General features: G+C 41.0%; 1 protein-coding gene across 3 annotated transcripts in view; it reads right to left on the reverse strand.

Annotated features, from left to right (window-relative positions):
* LOC106972653 (phosphatidylinositol 3,4,5-trisphosphate 3-phosphatase TPTE2-like) overlaps nucleotides 1-27,794 on the reverse strand; it is a 184,659-nt gene that overhangs the window by 154,627 nt on the left and 2,238 nt on the right. For all 3 annotated transcript variants that reach the window (XM_053214776.1, XM_027064747.2, XM_053214779.1), the window contains exons 2-3: nucleotides 22,109-22,192; nucleotides 12,137-12,209 (exon numbers count right to left, since the gene is read on the reverse strand). The gene's annotated coding sequence lies outside the window, so the exon portion shown is untranslated. The remainder of the gene's footprint in view (nucleotides 1-12,136; nucleotides 12,210-22,108; nucleotides 22,193-27,794) is intronic.

The raw sequence follows: 27,794 nt of genomic DNA on the forward strand, positions 1-27,794 counted from the left end.
AAAAAATTAATCTTGTTAAAATGTCCATACTGCCCAAAGCAATAATAGATTCAATGCAATCCCCCTTAAGATACCAACAGCATTTTTTACAGAACTAGAACAAAGAATCCTAAAATGTGTATAGAACCCAAAAGACCTTGAATAGCAAGAGAATCTTGAGAAACAGCAACAAAGCTGGAGTTACCACAATCTCAGATTTTGAGATACACTACACAGCTGTAGTAATCAAAACAGTATGGCACTGGCACAAAAATAGAACACAGATCAGTGGAACAGAATAGAGAAATGAGCCAACACTTAAAGGGTCAATTAAACTAGGACAAAGAAGCAAGAATATACACTGGAGAAAAGAGTCTCCTCAACAAATGGTGTTCAAAACTGGACAGCAACATGCAAAAGAATGAAACTAGGCCACTTTATTACACCATACACAAAAATAAACTCAAAATGGACTAAAGACCTAAATGTGAGACCTGAAACCATAAAACTCCTAGAAGAGAACACAGGCAGTAATTTCTTTGACACCAGCCATAGCAACATATAAACATATGTATGTGTGTGCATATATATATGTATGTATACACACACACACATATGTACCACCTCTTCTTTATGCATTCATCTGTTGATGGACATTTAGATTGCTTCCATATTTGGGCCATGGTAAATAATGCTAATAATATACATATGCATAAAAAAGGAAGAAATCTTGTCATTTATAACAACATGGATGAACCCAGAGTGGATGAACCCAGAGAGTATTATGCTAAGTGAAATAAGTCAGACACAAATAGACAAATACCGTATGATTTCACTTATACGTGGAATCTTAAAAACAAATCTTAGAAACAGACCCATAAATACAGAGGACGAATTGATGGTTACCAGATGGGAGGGGAGTGGGGGGATGGGCAAAATGACTGAAGGGGAGTGGGAGGGACAGGCTTCCAGTTATGGAATGAATAAGTCATGGGGATAAAAGGTACAACATAGGGAATATAGTCGATGGTATTGTAATATTGTTGTATGAGGACAGATGGTAGCTACATTTTGGAGAATAGCACAAGGGATAGATTTGTTCAATCATATGTTGTACACCCAAAACTAAGGTAACATTGTATGTCAGTTATACTTCAATTTAAAAAAAAGTACATTCTTTGACACAGGCCATAGCAACTTCTTTCTAGATATATTTCCTGAGGCAAGGGAAACAAAAGCAAAAATAAACTATTGGGCTACACCAAAATAAAAACCTTCTGCACAGCAAAGGAAACAATCAACAAAACTAAAATGCAACCTACGGAATGGGAAAAGATATTTGCAAATTACATATGTGATAAAGGATTAGTATCCAAAATATGTAAAGAACTGACACAACTCAACATCCAAAAAAATGAATAATACAATTAAAAATAGGAAGAAGTCATGAGTAGACATTTTTCCAAAGACCACCTACAGAGGGCCAACAGACACATGAAAAGATGCTCAACATCACTTATCAGGAAAATGCAAATCAAAACTACAAGGAGATGTCACCTCACACCTGTCACAATGTCTACAATTAACAACTCAGGCAATAACAGGTGTTGGTGAGGATGTGGAGAAAGGAGAAGCCCCTGGCATTATTAGTGGGAATGCAAACTGGTGCAGTCACTCTAGAAAACAGTATGGAGATCCTCAAAATGTTAAAAATATAACTAGCATACAATCCAGCAATTGCACTACTAGGTATTTACTCAAAGAATACAAAAATACCAATTCAAAAGGATACATGCACCCTGATGTTTATAGCAGCATTATCTACAATAGCCAAATTATGGAAATAGCCCAAGTGCCCACTGATTGATGAACGAATAAAGATGTGCTATAGATATATATAGATATAGAGATATCTCGCCACAATAGCCTATTACTCGGCCATAAAAAAGAATGCAATCTTGCCCTTTGCCATGACATGGATGGAGCTAGAGAGTATTATGCTAAGTGAAATAAGTCCGAGAAAGACAAATACCGTATGATTTCACTCATACGTGTAATTTAAGAAACAAAGCAAATGAGTGAAAGGGGAAAAAAGAGAAAGGGGCAAACCAAGAAACAGACTCTTACTGTAGAGAACAAACTGACGGTTACCAGAAGGGAGGTGGGTGGTGGATGGGTTAAATAGGTGATGGGGATTAAGGAGTGCACTTGTCGAGATGAGCACCAGGTGTTGTATGAAATGTTGAATCACTATATTGTACACCTGGAACTAATATAAAACTCTCAACTAATGGGAATTTAAATAAAAACAAACAAAAAAGTAAAGACTTTAGTAGGCAATCCAGGGTCAGCTGAAGGATTTTAAGCAAGGGCATTTCATGATCATTTTGTTTTAGGTAGGCTGTCTAGCAATAGTGAGGGAAAGAATTTAAGAGGAACAACAGCTTAGGTGAGAGACGATGAATGCTGAAAAACCCAGAGTAGTAGTAAGAATTGAGAGGAGACACAGACTGAAGAAATAACAGCCAAAAACTCTGTAAAACTTGTGAATGACTAGTTATGTGGAAGATGAAGGGGGAAATGGCTCCCCGGCTTCCTCCTTAGATGACTGGGCGCTCCTTACTGATACTGGAAATAAGAAAGGAGAACAAGTTGGTAGAGAAAGATTATGGGTTCAGCTGTGAAGGTTTTAGGCTTGGGGTACTTGTGGGAAACCAAGGGTGGGAATGTTTAGCAAGCAACTGAAGCTTGAAGCTCAGAGAAGTCAACACTGACAGCCAACGGCTTGAGTGGATGACTCACCTAAGGAGACTCTCGGAAGAAAAAGAAAGCAGCATCTATGGGTTGTACCTTGGGTTTTCCTGAAACACAGGAAAAGCTGGATTCTTTTTAGAATAAGACAGTTTTTAAGCAGACACAATTAGGTAAAAAAAAATGTAAAGCAATTCTCATAATATCAAAATATTAAAAACTACCTAAATGTCAAAGAAAACTAGAATGGTTAATATGGTATATTCACCTCCGAGAATATCAGTTCTTTTAAGTAATGTGTAGGAAGAGATCACATAAATGTGTTTAAAGGTAAAAAAAAAAAGTAACATTTAATCATACTTCAACAACTATGTATTATATAAATAATGTAACAAGATGTATAGTAAAGTCTGGAAAGACACAAATATATTAGAAGTAATTTTTCCAAAAAAAGTCATTTTTTCAAATTATTCAAAGTTCTCCCCATAATATTCTTATAATGGGAAAACAACTCTTAAAAACACATTTTTCCACAAGGAGAAAACACCCCGCGCAGTTGGATGGCTATCATAAAGATAGACTAACAAGTGTTGATAAGAACAGAAGTAACTGGAACCCTCATAGGTTGCTGGTGGGAATGCAAAATGGTGCAGCCACCTTGGAAAACAGTTTGGTCATTTCTCAAAAGGTTAAACAGAGAGCCACCATATGACCCAGCAATTCTTAGGTATATACCCAGAAGAAATGAAAACATATATCCACACAAAGACTTGTATGTGAATGTTCATAGCAAAATCCTAATAGCCAAAAAGTAGAAACAGTCCAAGTGTTGATCAACTGATGAATGATTATTTTAAATATGGGATATCCAAACAATGTAATATTATTCAGCAATAAAAGGGAATGAAGTACTGACATGTGCTACAAGTTGGGTGAACCTTGAAAACATCATGCTACATGAAGGAAACCATACATAAAAGACAAGTTGTCAGATTCCACGTATAGGAAATGCCCAGAATAGGCATGTCTATAGAGACAGAAAGTATTTATTTTTAATTTTTTTTCAATGTTTATTTTTGAGAGAGAGAGGGAGAGAGAGAGCATGAGCAGGATAGGGGCAGAGAAAGAGTGAGACACAGAATCTGAAGCAGGCTCCAGGCTCTGAGCCGTCAGCACAGAGCCCGACGCGGGGCTCGAACTCAACGAACCGAGATGATGACCTGAGCCAAACAAAGACACTCAACCGACTGAGCCACCTAGGTGGCCCAATAGAGACAGAAAGTAGATTAGAGGTTGCCTAGGTCTGAGGTGGAGAGAGGGAAGGAGGATTAGGGAAGATAAGTAATGGTCATGGTGTTTCTGGAGTGATGATGATGTGGAACTCTATACTAAAATCCATTGAACTGCATACTTTAAAAGGGTGGATCACACGGTATGAGTTCTATCTCAATAAAAGCTTCTAAAAACAAAAAAAAAACCACGTCATTTCCATCTACCCCCAGGAGAGACAAACACAGCAACACATCCTACCCAATACCATGTCTGATGCACGGTAGGCCCTCTGTAAGTACAGAATGCATCCAATGAAGAATGAGGGTGCTGGCCTCTGATTTCCTGCCTTTGTACACGGTTGGTCCCCCAACCCCCAGTCCTGTCTGCTGCCAATGTCACCACAGCCACAGGAGACATAGTCCTGAAGTCTGCAGGGTTCATAGCCTTGTCTCTGGTCTTAAACCTGGGGCCTCACTGGGCACCAGGGAGATTCATGGAAGATCAGCTTTCCTGGAAGCAAGCCCCAGCAGGACTGTGCCCTGACATGGATCCTCCACATTCTGGTTATGCATCCTGCAAAGAAAGTTCGGGATAGAACCCCTCAAAGGGGGGCTGGGGCAAAGGCTGAGGTCCCAGCTTCCTTCTGACCAGTCCTGACTTCCCTCAGGGTGGGAGGAGGCTGTTCCCCAACACCATGTGGCAACAGCAGCAAGGCCACAGGCCAAGCCCTCCACTCTGGTACTGTCTAAAGCACCTCTCCGGTTTGTTCTCTGTCTCACCACATTTGTATTAACCGACAGATGAAATCTTGGCCTTAGGTTCCCAGCTCACCCAAGCCCAGGAGGGTTCTACAAACAGTAGTCAATATTATTATTACCTTATTTCCCTATGTCCCTGGGATTCCAGCGTTGGGGGTCCACACCCAAGGGCTCCCGCCCCTGGGCAGGCTTTGGAGCATCTGCTGAGGCCTGGAAGAGCAAGAGCCCCCAAGGGCTCCAGTGACAACAAACACCTCCAGATGGTGAAGGCTGATAGGACCCTCAGGCATCCAGAAAGCCTGCCTGACTCTGATCTGGGAGGTTACGTGCCCAATTCTTGTGTCGTGGAAGTGACAGTGGTGCTGATCAGTACGCTCAAGGGAAGTCTGTGAAAACCTCCACCATGAAGCTAGAGGAGGGCGCCTATAAGGCAGGGATCCTGGCATTGGCCCCGCCCCAGGACGTGCTGGGGGAGGCCCTCCTTCCAGAGATCCCTCCTGTGGTTTACAAACTCTCCCAGTCATTGAGGGCCAGGCACGGCACGTGTGGAGCACCAGGTGCAGGGGGCAGGCAGTGAGTGGGCAAGACAGAGAACAAAGCTGAAAGTTACAACAGTGTGATGGAGAAAGGAAGGGACAAGAAAGGACTCCCAGAGGGCCACCACTTTCACAATATAAGGAAGTAAAGAGGAAAGGGCTGGCATGTGAGTCTCATTGATGGTTTGTTGATGAAAAGCTCCCATCTGATGGTTTATGATTCTTCTGTGAAGTGGGTGCTCCAGCCCATCTACTCGGGGAACAAAAATTTGAGGAAAGTGAATATTTGAAATGGTCTTGAGTAGGATGGAGGAGGAAGTGACTAAGGAGAGGATGATGTGAGCTCCAGAGGCAGGAAGCTTTGTGCTGGGTTCACAGGGGCTAAAAACAGTGCCTAGCACCTTGAAGGTAGTTAACATCAATGTAGTAAATGAGGTAGTGGGTGAATGACTTTCACGTGGTGTTGGCACAGGTTACTAGTTGTGACCATGAGCTTATGGTAGCACCAGTGTCCTGGTGGGTGTGCTTTTATCAAATAGAGCTGAACCACTTCTTAGAGGGCGGATCTGGAAGAATCGGAGTTGGGATTTTGCCAGGTGGGAATGATGAAAGGGTCATGATGGAGGTGATGTCCGGTAAGTGATAAACCTTGAAATCTACCACAGACGGAGAAAATTAAGACAAGAAGTTGCTGATGATCAAAGGTGTCGGTGGAAAGGTTGATAAACTGAAGATCCTGACAAGCTTAACAACCCTGCTGTATAAAGCCAGTCCTTATCCAGACTTTTCAGTGACACAAGTCAATATATTCTCTTTTGTATAGAGGCCACTGAATTGTATTTAAATCTCTTACACCCAGATTACTCCTCATAATACCAGAAGGGTCTCCATCCCTGGCTCCTGCTTCTGAACTAACTTGCTAAATGAATATTAACTTTTCTGTACCTCAGTTTCTTTTTCTGTCAAAGGGGATGAACAATACATAGAGTTGTAAGATTAAATGGATGATAATTTTTTTTAATTTTTTTAATGTTTATTTATTTTTGAGAGAGACAGAGCGTGAGTGGGGGAGAAGCAGAGAGAGAGGAGGAGACATGGGATCCAAAGCAGGCTCCAGGCTCTGAGCTGTCAGCACAGAGCCCGACGTGGGGCTCAAACCCACGAACTGTGAGATCATGACCCGAGCCGAAGCCAGACGCCCAACCGGCTGAGCCACCCGGGCACACCTGGATGATAATTTTTTTAAAAAAACATACATTTGCTCCACAACATTGAGATGCAAAAATCATCCCACTAATTTTTTTCCAAACAACAATTAAATCTGGCTCCATACCTGCATTTCCTATAAGAAGACACCCAATATTATCATGCTTCGAGGCCCCTTTCCTTCTTCTACACTTGCCCTTGGAGTTCCCCAGTAGGGTTAAGCCCCAGTTGGCAAGAGTGACAACTTGCTTGAAAATAGATCCTTTATCTGTTGCCCTGCTTTGCCTTCCTCCTCTCCTTTTCCCACTCCCCAACTGGTGTTTTAAATCCTGTTCCAGGGCTCAGTTCTGTGAGAATCTAAACTAAAATAGTCTTTAAAAAAAATTTTTTTTTAAACATTTATTCATTTTTTAGAGACAGAGTGTGAGTGAGGGAGGGGCAGAGAGAGAGGGAGACACAGAATCTGAAGAGGCTCCAGGCACTGAGCTGTCAGCACAGAGCCCGATGCAGGGCTTGAACCCATGAACCATGAGATCATGAGCTGAGCCAAAGTCTGATGCTTAACCAACTGAGCCCCCCAGGCACCCCTAAAATAGTCTATTCTTTTTCATTTTGGCCGCTGTGGGGAGTAATTAGGGAAGAAATATGTTTTAAAAGCCTTCTAAGGTGATGAGGTAATAATGAAAAAAGGTTGAGAAACATTGGCTTAGATACATGTACCATCTCAAATTTATTTACTTATTTATTTATTTATTTATTTATTTTAATTTTTTAAAAAATATTTTTATTTATTTTTGAGACAGAGAGAGACAGAGCATGAGCAGGGGAGGGACAGAGAGAGAGGGAGACAAAGAATCCGAAGGAGGGTCCAGGCTCCGAGCTGTCAGCACAGAGCCCGATGCAGGGCTTGAACCCATGAACCATGAGATCATGAGCTGAGCCAAAGTCTGATGCTTAACCAACTGAGCCCCCCAGGCACCCCTAAAATAGTCTATTCTTTTTCATTTTGGCCACTGTGGGGAGTAATTAGGGAAGAAATATGTTTTAAAAGCCTTCTAAGGTGATGAGGTAATAATGAAAAAAGGTTGAGAAACATTGGCTTAGATACATGTACCATCTCAAATTTATTTACTTATTTATTTATTTATTTATTTTAATTTTTTAAAAAATATTTTTATTTATTTTTGAGACAGAGAGAGACAGAGCATGAGCAGGGGAGGGACAGAGAGAGAGGGAGACAAAGAATCCGAAGGAGGGTCCAGGCTCCGAGCTGTCAGCACAGAGCCCGACGCGGGGCTTGAACTCACAAACTGTGAGATCATGACCTGAGCTGAAGTCGGACGCTCAACCTACTGAGCCACCCAGGCGCCCCAAATGTATTTTTGTGCACAGTGTAAGGTAGGCCTCAAGTTTCATTTTTTTCCTTTTACACATGTTTATCCACTTTCAATAGCACCATTTGTTTTAAAGACTTTTTTCCCCCATTAAATTGCTTTAGCACCATTGGCAAAAATGATCTATCTATATCTATATATATGGGTCTCTTTCTGGACTCTATTCTGTTCCATTGGCTTCTTTGTCTATTAATATGCCAATACCACACTGTCTTGATTATAGGAAGTCTTAAATAGTATAATCTTCTAGCTCTTTTCTTCTTTTTTGAGATTGTTTTGGCTAATCTTAGTGCTTTGCATTTCCATGTTAATTTTAGAACCAGCTTATGATTTTCTACAAAAAGTGCCACTTGGATATTATTGCAATTGTGTTCAATCCAGAGACCAATTTGGAGAGACTAACAAACTTGAATCTTCCACTCCATCAACATGACATACCTCAATTTATATAGGTTTGTGTCTTAAACAAGTTTATGTATTTGATGATATTGCAAGTGGAAATTTTTATTCATTTTTTCAATAATTCTTTTTTTAAAGATTTTATTTTAAGTAATCTCTACACCCAACATGGGGCTCGAACCCACAACCCCAGGATCAAAAATCACATGTTTCCCTTGACTGAATCAGCCGGGCACCCCTCAATGGTTTCTTGCTAGCATATAGAAATACAACTGTTTTTCCTTTATAATTTAATGAGTCATGTAATTATTCATCTAGCTGCAAATATTAGATTCATGACCATAATACCATTATTTATTTGTGTCACTATTAATAGAAACCAAACCCAAAAAACTGATGAATAGAAATACTCACATTTGATTTGGGACATTCATTCTTTATGTAAAATGTTGTTGGGGGAACAGTTACCAGTTCATACTAAAGTGATACACTGAAGGAAATACTATAGGACATTGCATTTTTAAAATATAGAGCAAGGATGATATTAAACTTTAAGTTTCTTGAATCCCCATATAAAAGTATTGTAATTCATTTACCTCTTTTGTTTGCTACCAGACTTTCTCCACTCTGTCATATTCAAGATTCTTTTAGCAATATAATACACATTATATTTATGTATATGTATCTATTCATATCAAACAATGTTTAAGTTATACCATTGCTTGAAGTTAAAAAATTTTTAAACATAATTTTTATTGAAGTATATTGTATGATAATGCTCTTAATAGTTATCATTAAATTTTGCCTTTATGAAAAACCATTAAGTATCACACTTAGATAAGAGTACAGAAGTAGAGTATACACAGACCTTATGTAGTAACTGTATTCATTTCTTTGTTATTTTTTTTTCTGTTTTTAAATGTTTTTCATTTATTTATTTTTGAGAGAGAGCACGTGTGCACGCGCCCAAGTGGGGGAGCAGCAGAGAGACAGCGGAAGACACAGAATCCAAAGCAGGCTCCAAGCTCTGAGCTGTCAGCGCACAAGCCCAACGTGGGGCTCGAACTCACAAACTGTGAGATCATGACACGAGCTGAAGTCAGACGCTTAACCGACTGAGCTACCCGGGTGCCCCTTAGCTTTTCTTTCTTCTTTCTCCCTTTTTAATGCATATCCTTATATGTTGGTGTTTCATTTCCATAGGAGGTATTCTCAAAAGTAGTATTACTAGATCAATGAATATTCATTTAAGTCAGGAAGCATAACAATAAAATAAACATCCATAAACCCAGGACTTCACACAGAATGAAAACATTTCTCATCCTGGGGAAGCTACTGGAGGTTCCTCCTTGATCCATTCCTCTTGCCTTTTTATAGAGGGTACCACCTATCTGACCATTATGTTCATAACCCCCTTGCTTTTCTTTATAGTCTAGATAGAAAGATAGCTAGGTGACAAAGATTATTTTGTTATGTTTAATTTTAGCTTTATAAAAATGGGTATCATTATGAAATAATATTTACCTTGAAGCACATCTTGATTACTCAAAAACACACAATAAATACTAGTTGACTTAACCGTTAACTGCATAATTTATACAAATGTTATTCTATAAAATATCTAAATAACATTCCATGTTAATAAATATCAATGGCTCTTTGATTTAAAAATGGTGAAAAATAGGTGCCTGGGTGGCTTAGTCTGTTAAGCGGCCAGATCTTGATTTGGCTCAGGTTGTGATCTCATGTTTCGTGAGTTTGAGCCCCGTGTAAGATTCTGTGCTGATGGTGCAGAGCCTGCTTGGGATTCTCTCTCTCCCTCTCTCTCTCTCTCTCTCTCTCTCTCTGCCCCTCCCCTGATCAGACACTCTCTCTCTCCCTCTCTAAACAAACAAAAAAACAAACAAACATAAAAAAAATAAAGGTGGTGAAAGCTAATTGTAAATGTTTTTCATACATCCACATTATTTTTCAGCGGCATTAACGCCGTCCAGATATTTAGAAATAGGTCATTTGGGCAAGAAAAACTTGCTGAACTCTGGAAAATACAAAGGAGTCACAATGGGAGATTTTTGAGCCTGGAGAAGGAAGGATAATATTCCATAAATGATTTTTCATAGTTGTGGTTCTTACACTGAGAGACATTTTAATTGCTGTATTACCAATTTGCTTCACTAGATGGAGATATGAGGCATATTGCAAACACTTCAGAAAGGAAAAATAACTCCTGATATCAATATTTGTAAATTTTTTTAATGTTTATTATTTTTGAGAGAGAGGGAGAGACCAAGCAGGAAAGGGGCAGAGAGAGGGAGGCACAGAATCGGAAGCAGGCCCCAGGCTCTGAGCTGTCAGCACAGAGCCCAATGCGGGGCTTGAACTCACAGACCACGAGATCATGACTTGAGCCATAGTCAGCCGCCCAACCGACTGAGCCACCCAGGCGCCCCAAGAAAATATTTGTAGACGAGAAACTATCACTTATAAGGTGTCATCTTAAAGGGTTTAATCTTCTATAGAATGAATTATCAGCCCCAAAGAGAAACATTTGCTGGGATTTGACAATGAATAGTTTACTGGTTAATAATAGCTCATCAGGGAACTGAGTAGACTCCTTCGTTTATTCACCCATCCATTTGTTCATGACTTTCATTCACTGGCCAAGTACTTACCAAGCATCTACTGTGCCCAACATTGCTAGGCATTGAGGATATAGACACAAGAAGGAGACCATCCCAACCCGCATGGAGTTCACAGGCTTGGTCAAGTAGGGCAGATTAAGTATACAAACTACCAAATAGAATACACCTGGGGCGGATTCACTGACTGGGTTAACACGAGTTTCAGAGGTGAAATAAAGAACAAATGGCTCTTACTGCCTCAGAAGAGAGGCCTGGGATGTGTGCTAAGGAACGAATGATTCAGAGACAATGGAAGATGAAAAGATGAAAGCCACAGTCCAGACAAAACTTGGTGAAGGCCTGAATCACGTGGGTACCCATGGGGATAAAGGAGGAGAAAAATGGATAAATCTGGAGGAGGCAGAAGAGGTTGGACTTCATGCCTAGATGATTGTGAGGCTCAGAGCCGGGGGGAGGAGTTTCCTGGACAGTTGAAGACAAGTGCTCCGGAGGTCAGGATAAAAATTCAACATGAGTGTGAGAAATGGAAAATAATTTTAATAGAGCACCTTTACTCATATCTTAAATTGTAAGCTGCCTTCCCCCACCCTTTCCCTCTCCTTGAGATCTCCGTTCTGTTTGCTCTGGCGTGTGAACCTATTCTTCCTGCCAAGTGAGTCAGTCTCAGAGTTGTGCTGACATGTATTAAATTTCCTGTAAAAGTAAGAAACTAGTATGTCACATCTCTCTCTTTCACACACACACACACACACACACACACACCCCACATACACCATACACATTCAAACCCACAGAGACACAGGGACATGTACATAGAAAAAGTATAGTGTCATTTGTAGAAAATTACAAAAACAAACACACGAAATGATTGTTCCTACAGCAGAAAAGCCATCTTGCACAGATAACAAACCCCAAGAAATTCTGCTTGTTACCCTTAAGTGTTCTTCCATCCTGGAATAGAAGGTGAGCTTTCCTGCAGGTATTTAAATCTTGATGCATACTGACCTGTTTGGAATGATTTTCTAAGTGGTTTTTTCAGTTCTATTATTTTATACAAAAGATTAGAAATCTGGAATTTCTGTTTTCAGTAGTTTCTGTTTTCAGTCTTTTAATTTCCACTGTGAACCCAGCTCTGTTTTCATTTCACATCCATATGTTTAACTGCATCCACCCCTAACACAGAGGATAATGATACATACCCATTGAGGGTGTGACTGCGAGAAGCAGATTGCCATGACCCCATAAATCATCTCAGACATCTGCTGGGGGCACCTTGAGAGGGAGAGAAAGGGAGGAGAGCTGAACTCACGAAGAGCACCTTCCCTACGGACACAGTGGATCAAAGGCCGGAGAAAAATGAAACTTTCTAAATTCTGACTCACTTATGACTTGTGTGATTTTTAATTTTCATAGTGGTAAGGAGAAAGAATTTAGATGTGTATTTTCGAGTCCTATTGAGATTCTCCCAGCCTCCTTCTCCATATCTTCGTCTGTATCCACAGCATCTCTGCCTACATCTGTACCCTTATTCACACTCAAATCCGCTCCTGTATCTTCTCATCTGCCTGCTGCCTCATCCCAGCAGTACGAGTAGAGCGGACAAAGAAAGATTGGGACTCACCGCAGGCAATGCAGGCTGACTAGGACAAGCTCAGCAAGGACACACTCCACCTACCTTTACACTATATTTCCAGGAATGCTTATAAAGGGCTCAAGTCACATTGTTTAAGAAGGCACTTGCTGGGAGGAGCCCTGGGTGTTATATGCAAGTGATGAATCACTGGGTTCTACTCCTGAAACCAATACTACACTGTTTTTTAAAAAATGCTTATTTACTTTTGAGAGGGAGAACCCAAGCTGGGGAGGGACAGAGAGAGAGAGGGAGACAGAGGATCTGGAGCAGGCTCTGAGCTGTCAGCACAGAGCCCGATATGGGACTCGAACTCATGAGCCGTGAGATCATGACCTGAGCCAAAGTCGGATGCTTAACCGACTGAGCCACCCAGGCGCCCCTAGGTAAATAAACGCTTTAAAATAGACATAACCTAAGAGGTTTATATCAAAAGGTCTTGGTTCATGAGTGTCCTTGGAGGAGTGCCTGATTCTAGGGCTGGGGTGGGAGAAATCTAATTGAGCCTGGAAAACCTTGTGTCTGAAAATAAGGAAAGACTGAAAACAGCAATCCCACGATGATAAGGCATGATAAATGATGCAGGAGCCAATCTAAAGGAGTTCCCAATGGCCAAAGGTGGAGCGATTTGGGCAACAAAATAATGACAGTATAACCTACAGAATAAAATAAATATCCACAAGTTCATACATATCAATATAACTACTCTACAAAGTTACTAGTAGGTGAGCATCACAAGAATATTTGTTGCAGGCGAGATCTATCCACCAATAGATACACGAAAATCTGTGAGTGGAAGTCTGAGGAAAAACAAGATATGAGCATAGTCTCCATGCATCTCCTCCAGGTTATTTATCAATTACAAAGGGAAAAAATTATAAGTTGACAGTGGAGACACCGCCTCGACCAAGTGACCAAGGTTAACATCACCAGTAAGAAGACATAACAACAGTGTGTGCTTTCTGAAAAGATGCACTGAGAAGGACATTTCAACTCTGTGGTAGTCTTACCAAAAACATATAGCCTCAGTCTAATTGTAGAAAAACATCAGACAGACCCCAATGAGGGGTATTCTACAAAATACTTGACCAGTACTCTCCAAAAGTGTCAAGGTCATGGAAGGCAAAGACCGAGAAACTCTCCCAGATTGGAAGAAACTGAGGAGACATAACAACTAAATGCAGTATGAGATTCTGGATTCAATCCCAGAATGGTAGACAAAAAGACACCAGAGGGAAAACTGATGAAATTCAAATAAGGTTTGAGTTTAATTAATAGTACTATAACAATGCTACTTTTCTGGTTTCGATAATCAAACTGTGGTTGTATAATTGTTACCATTAAGGGAAGCTGGATGAAGGGTATACTTGAACTCCAGGTACTACTTTTAAAACTTTTCTATAAATCTAAAGTTATTTAAAATTAGAAGTTCTAACTTTTAAGAGCTTAGTTCAAATATCTTCTCCAAACCTTTATTAGTTCCATGACCTTCCTGGGCCTCATTTTCCTTACTAAACAGGAACTTAGGATGGATGGTCCCCAAGCCCGTTCTAGAGAACTATAGAGTTGCGGTCTGCCTTCCCTTCCTTCTGCAGACCAAATGACCATTGATGATCAGTTGCTGAAAGGAAGAATCCTGAAAACAGTCACGAAATGATCATTGTAGGTCATCTATCTCTTCAGTTCAAGCTTCCAATTTAAGGCAAAATTATACAGCACTGGAGAATTGTTCCCAGCTTGTTAGGGGTAAGGAGCTGCTTTCCTAGTTATGCCAAGAGGTAACTTACTGGCCCAAAAGAATTACTAAGAAAGAGAATTCTGGTCTAGAAGAAAACATAAACTAGTTAGAGGTTTGTTTTGTTTTGTTTTCAGTTATTAAAGAATAGTGGAATCATGAGGAGTCATTTTGTTTCAAAGTTTCTTTAATGTCATCATTGTCTTTTTAGAATTAACAATACATCTGGGAAAAAAAATGCTTGTGCTTGTAATGGAGAAGCATATTGTTGAAACTCGCCACCTCTCTAATCCTAGCATCTAGGGAGAATGTCCCAGGAATGCTTTGGCAGTTAAAAAATAAATCAGCTTGGCAGAGTTCATTTCCCTCGACACCCTCCCACACACCCACAGATGCATTTCTCTTGACCACTACGGACATTCCATGCTCTCTTTTTCCAACAGTATCCGCCTCCCTGTTCTCATTCTCCTGTGGGCCCTTTATCCCTGCAGATACACGGCTTCTAATTCAGGCATGAATCTGAGCTCAAGGATACAATGCCTCAAACTAGAAGAGATCGCCTTTTCATGGTGATTTCCAGGTTCGGCGAACTTTTCTTTAGCTGCTGACAATCAGAAATTTTCATCCTCTTTATTTATCCACTTTTTGCTCTCATTTCGAAGTTCCACTCATCAAGTTTCTCCTTCAATGCAACAAACAAATATTTTGTTGTTGTTGTTTGTTTAAGATTTTATTTTAAATAGTCTCTACACTCAACATGAGGCTGGAACTTACAACCCCAAGATCAAGAGTTGTGTGCTCTACTGACCGAGACAGCCAGGTGCCCCCAACAAGCGATTTTAAACTGTACGTGGTACAGTTTCTAACTGTCATAGGAAGTTGAGTTTGTTTTTAAAATTTCCTGGAAAATTTTTGCAGTCAAATCTCTGGAGAGTAGAAATCACCCAGAAAACTCGCTAGAAGCCCATTTAGAATGATTCACTTTCAGAAAAACTAGCAAGACTTTTCATGGGCCTTACCCTATGGAGTGCTCACAACCATATGCCCCAAGGAAAGCACATGTTTTCAGAATTACTCAGCATTGTTACAGCAGTAATGAAATTACATGTTGGTCATAACCGTGTTAAGTCAGTACTTGTTGGGATTACATGACCCCTTTTCGTGTAGAACTCCACTCACCTATTTCACAGTAGTCATCTACTCAAAGGTGGCTCCTCTGCCACCAGTCCTGGCTCTACCAGGGAGTGGCTTTAATCCCTGACCAGGTTAGTCCACATATCTGAAAGATTTATCCTTTCAAGCACCAAAACAAAAATATTAAAGTATTCTCTATAGAATGTTCATGTATTTACCCATCCTTGCACTTAAAGTAGAGCATACTGGGGCGCCTGGGTGGCTCAGCTGGTTAAGCATTCGACTTGGGCTCAGGTCATGATCTCACAGTTGGTGAGTTCGAGCCCCACATTGGGCTCTGTGCAGACAGCTCGGAGCCTGGAGCCTGCTTCGGATTCTGTGTCTTCCTCTCTCTCTGCCCATCCCCAGTTTGCACTCTGTCTTTCTCTCTCTCTCTCTCTCAAAAATAAACATTTAAATTTTTTAAAAAATAATAGAGTATACAGCATATAAATTAATATTTCTGGATGAGCCCTATTTTAATGGGACATGTATAGCATGTCTGGTTTTGTTTCAATTATTCCAAGCCCACACTCTTTTGAATTTCTAGGTTATGCTTTTCATCTTTCTTTTTCTCCTTCACTGTCAAGGTGTTAGCCTACTCATTGTTACCAATGTGCTGGCCTATGTACTTTTCAGCTACTTCTAATCTGGTGTAAGCTTAAGAAGGAAATATCTGGGATCATAATGTTGCGTATAAAATATAGAGCCAGAGGGAGACATAACCTCTTATGTTATTAACATACATGAGCTTTGAGTATGATTCGGAAGAAGTGAAAGAAGCTAGAAAGAAACTAAAATGATGCACTGGACTTGATTATTGAAAAAGTCTCCTTTGAACGGCCTACAAAAATATGAGATTTTAACATTCTTTCATTGAGGTATATTTCAAATACAATAAAATGCATAGATCTTCAGTGTATACTTCTGTAAGTATTCGACACATGAACATACCCATGTGACCCCGTTACACAAAGCAAGATGTAGAGCATTTTCGTCACCCTGGAAGCTTCCTTGTATCCTTTCAAGCCAATGTCCCTCTTCCTGTCAACACACACACACACACACACACACACACACACACACACACACACACACAGAGGCAGCAGGTGTTCTGATTTCTATTGCTATAGATTCATTTGCCTACCCTTGAACTTCTTGTGAATGGAATCATACAACATATACTTTTCTATATTTGGCGTCTTTAGTTCATTATAATGTTTTGGAGGTTCAGTTTGTTGCATATAGTCATGGTTCATTTGTTTTTATTGTTGAATATTAATCCATTGCACAGATATAGTACAATTTGTCCATTCTTCTGTTGATGGAATTTGGAATTCTAATTTGGAGTTCTAATAAGTAAAGCCTTATGAATATTTAAGTATAAGTGTTTTTGAAGGCTTATATTTCTATTTGTCTTGGGTAAATACTTAAGAGTGGAGGGTTTGTTTTTGTTTTTGCCTTTGGGGGGGTTGTTTTTTTTCCCCAACACAATTTATTGTTAAATTGGCTTCCATACAACACCCAAGTGCTCATCCCAAGTACCCTCCTCAGTGCCCATCACCCATTTTTTCCCCTCTCCCCCACTCCTCCATCCACCCTCAGTCTGTTCTCTGTATTTAAGAGTCTCTTGTGGTTTGCCTCCCTCCCTCTCTGTCACTAATTTTGCCCCTTCCCTTCCCCCATGGACTTCTGTTAAGTGTCTCCAGATTAAGAGTGGACTTTTTTTAATAGGCCCAATCTTACCACTTATTTTTGTGTTTATATATATACATGTTCATCCCTCAAATGTTATTGCTTGGCTTTTAAGTTTTAGAATTAACCTACAGAGAAAGCAAGTGAAACATAACTACAGTTCTAGAGAAAAGAGTGGAGAAATGAGCAGGTGGGTAAAAGGAACAGCACACATGAGGGCCCCAGGGAGGAAACTATTTGATGTACTTGAGGATCTGACTGAAGGGCATGTGGCTGGGGCCTAACGTTGGAAGGAACAGGGGTAGATGAAGCTGATGAGGAATGACTTGGGTTAGATCATGCAGTTTAGCAGTCTGCATTTAAGCATGCTAGATTGTATCTTAAGTGCGTCCAACCAGATTTTCGGAAGCCAAGTAATATGGTCCATTGTTCTCCATGGAAGAGATGGAAGTGTAAAGGGAAAAGAAGACAGATTTCCAGCAGTAAAGTTCTGGGGAGATGGGCATGGCCTTCATTAGCTATAGATGGAGAAATATGGGCATATGTGAGACATAATTTGGAGGTAGAATTTGAGCTCATGGCACCCACCCAATGAATTTCCAAGTAAAAAATAGAATAAAGTTAAACAGATTTCCAAGGACTACTTTTGAAATCTTAAATTTATCACCTTTTTGGTATGGGCTTATTTTCTGTGAGTCATTAAAAGGTATTTCCAGGACAGCTAAAAGAAATGAGACTAAAGAGAAAAGCTAAATGAAAAGCCCTCTCTCCATATTAACAAGCGTTTCCCAATCTTCCGATGGTTAAGCATTTTTCAAAGTCAGTCAGCTGTTCACTTGTATCAGAGGCAGTTGGGGGTTATTAAGTGTTCATTCCCGGGTTCTACCCTAGACCTATTGAATCTCAGTCTCAAGGAGGCTAGGGATGGGGATTTGCATTTTAAGCTAATTCCCAAGAAGATTGATTCCCAGACATTTTGAGAAGTACTACTCTATGCTTCTATGTTACTCCAAAGCAGTAACAGCTACCATTCCGTACTAGCCTGAATCCCTTTTGCTGTTGGATGAGTGGGATACAGGTAGGTCTTGATGAGTCCAAACTCTTACACAGTAATATTGGAGAAGAGCATCTCAGATAAATGAAGGGAACTATTGACAGAAGCAAACATTTAGAATCACTTTTCCCAGCATAGAATATCTAAAAAATGCTACTGCAAAAAAAAAAAAAAAAAAAAAAAAATCTAAATATGCTACCGCAAAAGGCATATTTTTAAACGTTACATTGGGATAAAAATGAAACAACTAGTAAGAGGACCAGAAAGTACTAGAAAACAAATCCAAAGGAAAGGCTAACGTTTGTGCTGATCCTGGTGGATGGAACATCCCAGGGAGCCAGGAAACAAAGCCTAAAAACTGAGCAGGTAAAAGTCAAACTGTATCCCCACATAAAGTCAGGTGGAAGAGGACAGCTCAGTGAATGAATCATATCATCCACCACACTATGGTTAGATGTGAGTCTTTTAGAAGGGAATATTGTGAGCCCTTCCGGGGGCAAGACTCCTTAGACACCACTCCAGAAGTCACACATCAGGGAGGCAGGTATAACACAGTGGCTAAGAGTGTGAACTGTGGAGGAAATTGCCAGGGGTATGAGCTTGACTCCACATTTTCTTTTTTTTAATTTTTTTTTTAACGTTTATTTATTTTTGAGACAGAGAGAGACAGAGCATGAACGGGGAGGGTCAGAGAGAGGGAGACACAGAATCTGAAACAGGCTCCAGGCTCTGAGCTGTCAGCACAGAGCTCGACGCGGGGCTCAAACTCAGGACCGCCAAATCGTGACCTGAGCCTAAGTCGGCCGCTTAACCGACTGAGGCACCCAGGCACCCCAACTCCACATTTTCTTAATGTGACCTTGCACAAGCTCTTTAACCTCACCGGGTCTCAGTGTCCTTGTCTGGAGACATATAGCTCACAAAATTGGCATAAAATTAAATTATTTAATACATGTCAAGTGCCTTGACCTGTGCCTCACACATAGCAAACTCTCCACAGATATTAGCTGGGATTACATGCACCGGTGCCCTCACAGCAAATGCCAAGCATCACACACATTTAGCTCTAGTATTTGGAAATCCAAACAGTGGTCCCTATTTCCCATAGAAACATTGATGAGTTATTTCTTTTAACATTCTAGAACACTATAATAAGTATAAATAATATATGGCCTCACAGCTACTTCTCCATAGATGTGTGATTCCACATGTTAATTTCAGGACCCAGCTTATTCCAACTGGATCCAGCCCCTCCCTCTTGTGTTCCACTCTCATCTTCTGCCTTTGGCCCATCACTGCCAACTCCAGACTCTGCCTCAGCATGGCTTCCAGCCCGTCCAAAATGCAATCATTCCCCAGTTTTGCTGCTGCTGTTTCTTACCAAAGATTGGCTTCTTTAATGCTTCCCGACATTTTGCTTTGCCAAAGCCTCTATTACTTCAACACAGAGACAACAAACAGCTGTTGATTTTTATAGTCACCACACCCTCTTGAACACTAGAAAACAAATTCCCTGAAAGCAAACTTTGTATTTTAAAATTGTTCTTAAATGAAAAAAACCTTCTTTCGCTTGCGTTGAGTCTTATTGAGTGGGTCATAAATTTTAAACTAAGTAGTAGGACTTTGGATAGGATGCACTATCAGTACATCCTGCATTATATGTATCTATTGATTATTCACCAATGTCATAGGCTGGAAATGAACGTTGAAAAATGAAAAGTGGTGTTACGGATCTGTGACAGCCCTTTTCTTCTTCAAAAGTGCCTTTAGTCTTAAACTAGATTTGAAATATATGGAAATTAAGTTAAAATTCCTCATTAACAAATTTCCTCTTTTGACTCAAATAACTTTGAAACAATTATTATTTATTACTTTTGAATATCGCCTCACGGAGCCTCAGAATCAATTGGTCTTTACAGTTAGGTCAAGCAAACTTCCTTTTCATAATGTTACATTTTACAACTGTGATCAAGGAACCCATAGCAAGTTCTGCTACCTCTTGTATTTTGGAACGAATTTTTCCTGTAAAATGTCAGACTTGAAATTTAAATCTTTTTCCTGACTCGCAATAACCAAAGTTTAATCTAATGAATAAAGGTGACAAGTTACTGACTGACAACACAACACAGAAGCAATAGAACTGTCTCCTAATAACAAATGGCTCAAAACAGTCAAAGTCCAACCTACATAAAACATTGCTCTGCCTTGATCTTCTTGAACAAGAAGTTCTCGTTGGAAAGCCTTCACTATAAAGACTGTGCTAGAAGGACATCTGGACTCACAGTGGCAGAGTAGAAACACATGATGACTGTGCAGAAGGAGAGCTGTGGCACTTTGACAGCCCAGAGCTGCTCACGCCACGTTTTTTCCCCCTTGTTCTCCTAATCTAACAGGAAATAATAAATAATTAGGAAAACAAGGATATTGTTTTAAATGTCTCCATCTAATTAGCTTCTAAAATATTTTCTTGTTCTAGAACTCTCCAAAGAAATTGTACATTTGTATCACGGGGTGTCATAGTAATAAAACATTTAATGTCAATCAAAATATCAATAAAGATCATGTTCTCGTCTTTATCCTATGAATATTTTGTTAGATTTTGAATGCAGGCTAGTGCTTACTTTGCTACATCCCACCACCCTTACCCCACCTTAGATAAAAGGCAAATACCTACAACATAGTTTATTGTGCGTATGTGAACTTTGGAGCCTGACAGCCTGGGTTCAAATCCTGACTCAGCCACTCACTAATTGTGCTCTTGGGCAAACAAGTTATTTAACTTCTTTGTACCTCACTCTCTTCATCTGTAAACTGAGAAGAATGCCTTCTAGGGTCAATGTATGAATTAAATAATACATGTAAGCACCTACACACGGTGTCAGCACATAGTAGGCACTCACTAAATGTTAGCTGTCTTTAGTTTAAGACCTTACACAGAGCTTTCTTGATGCTGATGATTTCTAGATTATGAAATTCCTATCCTTGTCAGTGCCCAGTGTGATGGGAAATCATGTGCTGCCTCAGGGACCTGTGGAATGGACTGGCCAACAGTGAATCTTCCTCAGCCATAGTGATGGTTGTGTGACCTTGAGCAAGTCCTTTCTCTGGGAGTCTCCCACGGCCATGCAAATTCAATGAATTGCCTTATACCTATGCACCCAGGCTGCTACACAGAGCTCACACAGTAAGCAGTTCTTGACTGGAAAGATGCATATCTGTGAGATCCTCTGGAAATTACTCATAGCAAGCCCTTCTTTTCTAAGTTCCCACAAGTTACCGCCATCAAAAAAGCTCTTCAGATAAATTAGATAAAGAAACAGTACCCAATGGTTCTGAAAGCTTGGTTAAACCAATTTTGAACACTAAATTCACAGTAGACAAGTTTGGCGCCCAAAGGATGTCTCCCTCTGGTTTCTGCTTCCTGTAAACCAGGGGTTCCTGCCTGGAGGGAGTCTCACCAGTTATGTAAATGAGTGAAGCAAGATAAAAGAGAGTGTTAGAACTGTGAAAATGTGGCTTGTAGAGGCACCAATGAAAGCATTCTATTTAAAACTTTGTGTCTAAAAATTATCTGTAGGCCAAAATTAATCCTCAGGCAACCAGACATCAACTTTTGTGGTTGTTTTTGAATTTGTATCGCTAGCCAAATTGTAGCAAGATTCTCACACAGAGAGACGGCACACTGAGGCTCTTCTTTCCAGAAAGCAGCTTTATCCATGGCAGCATGGGCTCCCCCAGCTAAGACCCCAAAAAGGCTGAGCCCCGAGTGCAAGGGGGTGTAGCCTTTTATCCAATTTCTACTTCTTTGTCTCCTGTATCTGGTGACACATATAGTCTGATTGGACACAGTCCAACTTACAGAGTCGTGTCAGGGTTCTGCTTACGTGTATAGGAGTTGATTGGGCCACGTGGCAGGTTGCCTTCCTTTGTTCTGAGAAAGCCTCCATCACGTTCCTTAGGGAGGGGCTCTACCACATTCCCCGCTTTGATGCTCAGACCTCACATTTTGGGTCAAAGAGCATCATCTTGGTTTAGAGGTTTCTATTTCCATAACATCATCACTCGTACGGCCGTCTTCCATTTTGAGTCTCCTGGGTTAAGGATGGCAAAATTAACGGGGTTACAGGATCCTGACTGGCAGTTTGACTCAGCCACACACTTCTGGAGGGCTGTTTTGTCTTCAGTCTGCCAGGTGGCCCAGGTGACACAGCTTCCATAAGGACAGAAAGACTGAGGTGGATGGGGTCAGTGACCACATAAACCAGACTCCTCGCACATGTGCTCGTCATTGCGCTGGTAGTCTCGATCCCATGCCAGACCTCCACGTGGCACACCACATGGCAATATGTCACCCAGGCTGTGCATGCATCAAAGCATATAGACACTGGCTGGCTTGGATTGGGAATTTGAGCTTTGTTAATTAGTCGGCCCACACTGGTGGTGCCTGTCTTGGGGTGACTCCAGACCTCTAGCCATTTCTCCTTTGGGGAGCACTGTGGGTCAAAACAAGTGTATTGACTCTCCCGTTGGTAGATAGAATAGGTGGTCTTATAGCGTTTGCAGATCCCCAGGATCTTTCCCTGGCATGAGAAGTGGGTATGGTATAGTAAGGTCCAAGTGACTCCTTGGCCTGACCTGGTTATGCAAATGCGTGGGTCACATCACGAGGAATCTAGGTCTACAGAAGGGGTCCAGATTAGAAGCAACAGTACCAACGAAGCATCCTATCCACAAAAGGAAGGTGAGTGCTAATAGAAACCTCTCACCACACTCCCAGCTGGTCTGGGTGGCTTCTGCCAATCCTATGGTGAAAAGTGGAGCAAGGATCACAATAACAGCGAGACACAAGGGGTGACAGTGCATCACAGTAAGGAAACATATAGAAGATAAGGACGGTCTATTTGTTCCACCAGACTGTGGACTCCTCAAGCTTCTGCCGTGCGTGGTCAACTTCCAGAGTGACTAAAGCAGGGCTGCAGTCTCCTGGAGCCCCTGGAGTTGCAGATTGCTTCTTTCATATGGTCAGCTTGCGCGGCGTTGATGAATCAGGAACGCACCTCCGCTACCTTTACTGTAGTAAGGCTGGACAAGGGGACAATGAATGGGTCTCTCCAGAGGGGCTTTAGGGGTTGGACATTCCATTCCTTTACCCACATAGCATCTCCTGGTTTAAAGGGGTGAGCGTCTGTGGTCAGACACAGGTAATCGCTCCCTAACCCAGTGGTGTAAGGTGGTTAAGGTGAAGACAAGGGCCCGCATCTGTTGCCTCAGGGTTAGATTGCCTACCTCCTTTAGATCCCCCCCCTTATGCCCTTGATAATGGGGGGGCACCCATAAAGGATTTTATAAGTGGAGAACCCCATCTGCTTCTTCAGCCTTTCACTTGCAGCTATAGTCTGCCTCCTGAAGGTCACTTATCTCTCCCTGCCTAATGTTAACCCTTCCCCTATTCATTCCTCCCCCTGGAATAGGGCCCCAAACTGCCTTTAGGGAACAGGGATGATGACCATTCTGGCTTCTTCAAGCTGATAAGGGACTGTGTCAGGGTACAGCAGTTAGAGCCTACCCAAGGGTCCGTCAAGTGGCCCATCGTAGGGTTCTGCAGAGAGGCTGACAGGCACGAGGTGGCACAAACATTGGCGGACACAAAGAGAAAAACACAAAGTAAAGATTATACTGACCAAAAAGATGGAATCTTAAGATACTGTCCCCAGTTCCCAAATCAGTCAAAGAATCCAGGAGAGACCCTGACTTTGACCAATTATGGCCAAATGTCATCTATCAGTTCTAAGACTATGTGAAAATTATCAGTTATATTGAAACAACACATGTCAGGGAATCTCTCATAACCCAGGTGATGGAGAAGCAGTAATTAACGGTGGCTCTATTCTCCAAGAGTGGGGCCCTAACTTGATTTAATTTTTTTTTATTTAAAGCATCTAAAGCTTGTGAGGTGTTATTTAGAGTTTGGCTGAGTATAAGCAGATAGTTTGCTTTATTTCGAGGTATAAGACTTTTTCAAGAGCTGGGGGTCCTACCAGAGAAAGAGTCAAGGTAGCCATTTACCATTACTAATTCACAAACATTTAGGTAAGCTGAACCCGGGTATTATTTCATAAGGCAGAGCTTTTATTACCTCTTGTGCCTTTTCAGTTTTTTTGTTTTGTTTTGCTTTTTAGAGGAAGGCCTCTACCCAATTAGTAAAAGTATCAACCCATCCCAACAGATGTTGGCATTCCTTCGACCTTGGCATATGAGTGAAACCTAATTGTCAGTCTTCCCTAAGCCTCCAGTTCCTTGATGGCCTGGGAGAGCCAGTTTGTAGTCGAGAGGATCGTTTCTAAGGCATACTTCACAGGCTGATACTACTTGCTGAACTGTCCTTGACAAATTTTTCCCAGTAAACATCCTTTGGGCCATTTGATAAGTTTTATTCCTCCCTAAATGAAAGGCCTGATGCAGTGCTTTAATGATCTTTTAGCTCTGTGAGCTCATTAAGAGTTACTGCCCCTGCTCTGTTTGTAACCATCCCGAGGGCTAGAGACAGGGTCCATGAGTCAGACCCCAGTTTATTTCCTTGGGAGAGTAGGTGGGATTGAGTCCTCTTTAAAAATTGATACAGCAGGCAAGCTATTTTCTGAACTCAGGATCGACAGCCTACCAAATCCAGTAATTCCCAGAAACTCACACAATTGTTGATCGGTCCTGGAATTAGCAGCACTATAGTCTCTGATTTTGTTATAATGTCCCTTCCTAGTAACGCTCTCTGGTAGTATCAAGAAAGAAGCAGAAAAAATTAGTTTTCCCCGTATGCATCCCAGGGGCTGAAAGAAAAATTTGGTTAAAAGTTTTCCGGAGATGCCTCTGATCATTATCCTACATTTGGATAGTTGCCCCGGAGTGGAAAGGAGGGCAGAAAAGGTGGCTCCGGTATCTAGAAGGAAACGAACCAGCCTTTTAGTCACCAGAGTTTTCCAGAGTTCCCCCAGGCTCCGAGGCTTCCAAAAGACTGTTGGTTCCCAGGAGCCGCCTCCAAGAGCCCCAGGCCCCATCAGTCCTTTTCAGGGACACTGGTTATCTGAGCCCTTACAGAGAGAGGTCCCTGAGGGCATTTAGACTTCTAGTGACTCCAGATAAGGGGTATGGCTAGGAGGGCTTTGACTTCTGTGGTCCCTTCAGAGGGCAGCCTCAGTTTCCAGTGCCCTGACTGGCCACGTAAGCGGCGTTTGGTCCCCAGACCTCGGGAAGTCTGGTCTTAATGCATAATGCATAAGGCCTCAATTAAGGTCTCAGATTTTTCTTAAGCCCTTTTCCTGTTTTTTTGTTGTTGTTGTTGTTGTTGTTGTTTGTTTGTTTGTTTTGATCTCAGTTGCAATAACCCACTTGTAAAAGCTCCTCCATGGTCCCTTCAAGGCCAACAGCCAATTTTTGCATTTTCTCTATCTAGGGTTGATTGAGTGACAAATTTGTCCTTTAAAATCATCTCAGCCTTAAGGGTGTCAGGGGAATAGCCATATATTTAATGAGAGCCTCCCTCAACCTCTCCAGGAAGGCCATTGGGCTCTCATTCTGTGTAAAATAGTGGCTAATGTAGCATAATTTAAGGGCTTAACCTTAGACCTCCTTAATTTCTCTACAGCACAAGTTTGGAAGTGGTAGCAATACCATTTCTTAACGGGATGGTCATAGTCCCAGTTAGAATCTTGGGATGGAACTACCTGGGCCCTGGTGGAAAACTCCAAGTTCCCTATAGTACCTCCAGTCTCATGATGATTAATGAGATTTTTTTTATTGTTTGTTTGTGTTTGCTTGTTTTTGTTTTCTTAGAGTTTATGTATCAAAATCATCCCAGTTTTTCAGAATGCATCCCAAAGGAGTATTGGCCTTGGTTGGGGAATTGCCCATCTATAGGAAAAAGGAGGAAGAAGCATCCCTTAATTTTCATAGTTGGCCAGGAGAAGCCTCATCTCCTGGCCCTGCGTTTTCGCTGGCTATTCGACTGGCAGCCAAAAGCTTTGTCAGTCTCACGAGGTGCTGGGAGCAGTCGCTCTTATCCAGGCTTGACCCTACCTCCGAGAATTGACCTCGGCTTTCTCCTATCCCTTTGTTTTCTGCCTGCGGGAATTTGGGGATATAGACTGTGGCCAAGCAAGACTTCCCTGGATGTAGAGGATGCACTAATTTTATTTTGGCCCAACAGTAATCCTCTTTACAAATACATTTTAAAAGGCTGGGGAAAACCATTTTTGTAAGGATAAAATTGGTCATCATGGGGGCTAAAAGGGCCAAAGTCGAGGTCTATTTCCTTGCCTTTTTCAGCAGTGCCCACATAAATATGTTCTAGCCACATGGATATCCACTTTTGAGTATCTAGGGTTACAAATTGGCATACCCTGGGCTAAATGTAGCAAAATGGCTCCTATGTATTCCAGTAAAAGCCCTTTATATATTATAGTCATCTATCTCTTATATGGCACAGGCATCCCTTTCTTTGCTAGACAGAAACAACACAAATGTGGAGCATTTGGAGGCTGGCAGCAAGGACGCAGTCACCTTCTCCCCAGGCTTTGGATCAAAGGAGGGGCAATTTCAATCAAGCCTTGAATAAAACAACTCAAAAGGACATGCTGTCCTGCCCTTCTGGTTAAAAATCGTATTTTTTTCCATCTTTTTGGGCAGACAAAAAGGGAAAACTTTGTTTACCTCTTTTTTTTTATTAAAAGCATACCAACCATCTAAGAAAACTTTGCCTTTTTAACAAAGAGTAAAGCAGAATTTTCATCTTATACCAGCGTACTTTTAAAACCCATTTATTTTAACCTTAGTCCATTCTGACCACATATAAAATTTCTTTCCAAAGAATTCCCTTCACAAACCTTCTACAACTCTTCTTTGCTTTCGGATTTTGACCTAAGCCCTTTTTCTCCAAACAACCAGTCTCATTTAGGACAAAATTACTTTCTTTTACCTTCAACAAAAAATGGGTTCCCGTTTTTTATACCTTTCTTACATATCTCCTACTTTTCTACATACGGAGTTACTTCTCTTATTTTTCTCAGTCTTAATTACATTTAGCAGAATTTTAACTCTTAGAAACCTTAGTCTCCAGTGAACACTAAGCAGTAACCAGTTGTGAATTGTTACATCAGAATTTTTTTTTTTTTTTTTTTTTTTTGGCCATAAGCTTTAGCATTCCATTCGATTTGGAAAAGGCCTAAATGTCCAATGGATTTAATTTAGTTTATTATATAAGCAAACCTTTAAGGCTTTAGGTTACCAAAGACGCTGAAAGTTATCTTAATAATTACCCATGAAAACTTTCAGCCAGACAAAATGAACCATCAATTTAAGCCATGGTTTTTTGTGTTTTTTTTGGTGGACAAATTGTAACAGAGATATCTTAATTGTTTCACCTGTGTTTACTTAAAAGTCCACCATTGTCAATTTATACTTAGGGTACCAGTGAGGAAATCTGAGGTGGGTGGTGTAAGTCTAAGGGGATGTTCTTTGCTCTTTGACAGCAAGGGAGGGAGGCACCCAGATGGTCTAGGAGCCAGATATGGAAGCTGC

Source organism: Acinonyx jubatus, chromosome A1 (assembly GCF_027475565.1).
Source record: "Acinonyx jubatus isolate Ajub_Pintada_27869175 chromosome A1, VMU_Ajub_asm_v1.0, whole genome shotgun sequence".
NCBI classification, from domain to species: domain Eukaryota; kingdom Metazoa; phylum Chordata; class Mammalia; order Carnivora; family Felidae; genus Acinonyx; species Acinonyx jubatus.